The following is a 3,962-nucleotide window of genomic DNA, read 5'->3' on the forward strand; positions in this document are numbered from 1 at the left end:
TTCAAGACACTGTAAAAGTGTTGTTTGATTCTTCCAGTATGGTAAAAACAACCCCAAAACACCGCAGACCAAGTTGAAAGTTTCTCTGAATCAGCTATAAGTAACAACTCCTAACTGACATGTCCCATTAACAGTGACAGGATAGCAACCCCCCCCCCCCCCCCCCCTTACTAATCATTGTCCAAACCAGCCTGAACAATGGACCAGGGTCAGTTGCCAGCCTTCCTCCCAGAAATACCCCTGCCCTCAGCACCGCTCAGCACCGCTCAGCACCGCTCAGCACCGCTCTACACCAAAGTGATAAATCTATCAGGGCAGACCAGAAAGGTCTAGAACTTAACAATGTTAGTTCAGAAGTTGTGTAAAAGTGTATTGAGCAATATTCCACTAGTGCAGGGTAAAACTAATGCCATAACAAAGAGGAGAATACCCGCACACGTGTTGGTGGTATGTAAGTACACTCAAGAGAATTAAGGCAGTGTTTGTATGGGTATTGTTCTTCTTCCTCTCCTTAGTACTTTTAGTACGGGCACATCCAGCACTTCCACAGGTGCAGGATACAAAACCACCCACATATTAGGTATTGGTAGGGCCATGATCATGCTGCTGCTCCCCCTATGGTCATTCCACCCACATATTAGGTATTGGTAGGGCCATGATCATGCTGCTGCTCCTCCTATGGTCATTCCACCCACATATTAGGTATTGGTAGGGCCATGATCATGCTGCTGCTCCCCCTATGGTCATTCCACCCACATATTAGGTATTGGTAGGGCCATGATCATGCTGCTGCTCCCCCTATGGTCATTCCACCCACATATTAGGTATTGGTAGGGCCATGGTCATGCTGCTGCTCCTCCTATGGTCATTCCACCCACATATTAGGTATTGGTAGGGCCATGATCATGCTGCTGCTCCCCCTATGGTCATTCCACCCACCCCCTCAACAGTCTATACTCTGCTTCCACCCCAATGGACATGTATTTATTCATCACTGCCACAGTTGCCATTATGTATATAGTGCTACTTCTATTTCTATTGTTTTATCACCATTTTCTTTATTTTATTTCACTAGTCCTGCATGTTGGAGCTCCAAGCCCAAGATTTTCCCTGTACCCTGCAATCACACCTGCAACCCTGTACATGTGACTATTAAACACTCGGAATCTGAACGAGTTTTTCCTGACCCTGATAAACTCCTGGCCAGAGACATAGGGTATACGTGGGTACTCATCTTCTTTTAACCACCCCTTCTTACTTTTACCATACAAATACACATCACCCGCATACCTCATCCGACTGTTAACCCTGACCCCAACCACGCTACGAAAGAGGTCCACTTGAGATGTGTCGCTGCCAGACGTCGCTACCTCAACCGTGTTCTACGTCAACCTCCCATTGTTAGTGAAGTGTTGTTGTTCAGGTCTAAGGTCGGGGGTGCAGGAAGAGTCCAACTAGCTCACTCATTGTGACATAAGGCCTACACTTGGCCTACACTTGGCCTACACTTGGCCTACACTTGGCCTACACTTGGCCTACACTTGGCCGTCTGTTTTACACACTGTACTTGGCTTGCTTTTTTCTTTTTATGAGGCGTTGATTGTTTTTCATAAGCATGGAGACACTTGATCTTAAAGCTATAGAAATGACTGGTATTTTCAAATGAGCTTCCTCTCTAGCTTGTGGTTACTAATAAAGCACTGAACTACATTCAAGATGGTCCTTCAGATATTCTGACGTTCTAATCTAGAACATTCAGAAGCTCTTTTGTTCTATTATTCTATTGTCTTTTGGCTGGCAGTTGCATACATGTAACCCCTGTCTGAAACGTTATCTATGCATTTCATTATCAGTGATGATAACAAGAATTGTCATTTTAAAATGCTTTTGTGAACGTTTTTCATAGATATTAGATTAGAAATCATCTGAAAATAATGTTTTAGTTAATTTAACCTCTGTGGTTTCTCACTCACATTGCGTGGAGCAGGGTAGAGCCTCTCTCCGATCCTTGCGGTTCTCTTCTCTTCTTGAAGTTACACTGAAACTCTCTCTCCTTCTCTTAACCACGTATACAAGCAGGTGGACAATGTTCACACACTTTAACAACTTCTCTCTCTCTCTCCTGTCTTCTCTCAAATCTCCCCTTGCGGTTCTCACGCTTCTAGTCCTTTATGCATCAGTTCAGATTCCTTCACACGCTTGTATTGTAGTGGTATGCTGGTATGTTGGCCTTCTGTAGCCGTAGTGGTGATCTCCTGCTGTTTCCACTCGTCGTGGGTGCGTCAGGGATATGTCCGTGTGCTTTGTGTTTTCGTCCGCTGTTCTCTCCCTGACTGCATTTGACTACTTCAGCCTCAACGTTTTGGGTCTCAGCTCCTTAGAATCATCCCAAACTTCTGTACCTCCCACCGTCAGTCCGCCCCTCCTCTTCTCCTATTCTCACTCTTTCTCTGTTTGATACAAGAGCCCCTCTTGAGGAATTAGAGGGATGCCTTTCTCTCCCGCTCTCACTCACTCACTTCTCCCTCCCTCTCTCCCCTCCCTCTTTCCCACTCCCTTTCTTAACTACTACATCGAGTGCTTGTGCCCGTTACACTCACTCCCCTCCCTCTATCTCCCTTTTAACTACTATACCCAGTGCTTGCAGAGCACCCACATCTCTTCTCTCGTTCCATCTGTTAACTGTGTGTAGCACTCTGGGGGTCTTTGGGGTTGGAGCTCCTCTGATAACCTGAGAAGTGATGGAGCATGTGGAGAGAGGGAGAGGGGAGAAGGAGAGTGAGAGGGGGAGCGGGAGAGAGACGGGGAGAAAGAGAGAGCGAGTGTTTATTTAAAGAGCTGCTGTGTCGCTGTGGTCTAATCAGCAGTCAGGGATGGACCAGAGGCTACACGGTGCCCCTGACATCCCCACCATGTTACAGACAGGATCACAACCCTGGTTGGTTAGACTAACTTATATAAAGATCTACATTACAGTGCGTTTGTTATTGTACAAAGATTTCTGTAAGTACACTGTAACACATTTTGGTACGACACTTTACTTACACTATTAGCCCCAACCCTAGCCTTTAATTGAACCCTGACCCCAAACCTAACCCTTAACCCCAACCCTAACCCTAGCTCAACCCCAACTCTAACCCTAGCTTAAACCCTTAACCTAACCCTAGCTCCAACCCTAACCCTAGCCGTACCCTAGCCCTAACCCTAGGCATTCAGTTGTACAACTGACTAGGTATCCCCCTTTCCCTTTCTTCAAAACCCATGAATCTGTAGCAGTGGGAGATAGTGTTGAGAGAGAGCAGCTTCACACAGGGTGGGGATGGGTGGGCCAGTTCAGCTCTGATAGTGTTTAGGGATGGGTCCTGCTGAGAAAGGTCAAGACCCCAGATAGAGAATGAAAGGAACAGAGGATGGATGGCATAACTGTTACGCGTCACAGAGATGCAAAAGATGTTTCAAGGTCTAGAGAGTGATGTCACAACCTGGTGTTCTCTTATGTGGAAAAATAACAATATTAGGAATCACGGGTCAGACAGATAACTAGAGGGATAAGTGGAACAAGGGAGGAAGAAAGGGTTATAAGCAAGAGAGGATGCAGAAAACTGATTTCTCAACTGATAAGAGAGCGAGTACAGATCACAGAAATCAGAGAGACTGTTGGCTAATCTGATTTTCTCGCCTCTCTGTCTTTTTTCTCTGTATTTTCTTTCTCTCTTCTCTCCTTTGAGTTGGTCAGCAATTATTTCCCAAATCCATTGAAGTACACTACCGGTCAAAAGTTTTCGAGATGACACACCTGTTAATTGAAATGCATTCCAGGTGACTACCTCATGAAGCTGGTTGAGAGAATGCCAAGGGTGTGCAAAGCTGTCATCAAGGCAAAGGGTGGCTATTTGAAGAATCTCAAATATAAAATATATTTCAATGTTTTTAACACTTTTCTGGTTACTACATGATTCCAT

General features: G+C 45.4%; 1 protein-coding gene across 1 annotated transcript in view; it reads right to left on the reverse strand.

Annotated features, from left to right (window-relative positions):
• Nucleotides 1-2,475, reverse strand: part of LOC129835237 (transmembrane protein 88-like) — a 7,720-nt gene extending 5,245 nt beyond the window's left edge. Inside the window, exon 1 of the mRNA XM_055900765.1 lies at nt 1,974-2,475. The gene's annotated coding sequence lies outside the window, so the exon portion shown is untranslated. The remainder of the gene's footprint in view (nt 1-1,973) is intronic.
• Between the last annotated feature and the right edge of the window lie 1,487 nt (nt 2,476-3,962).

Source organism: Salvelinus fontinalis, chromosome 36 (assembly GCF_029448725.1).
Source record: "Salvelinus fontinalis isolate EN_2023a chromosome 36, ASM2944872v1, whole genome shotgun sequence".
NCBI lineage: Eukaryota > Metazoa > Chordata > Actinopteri > Salmoniformes > Salmonidae > Salvelinus > Salvelinus fontinalis.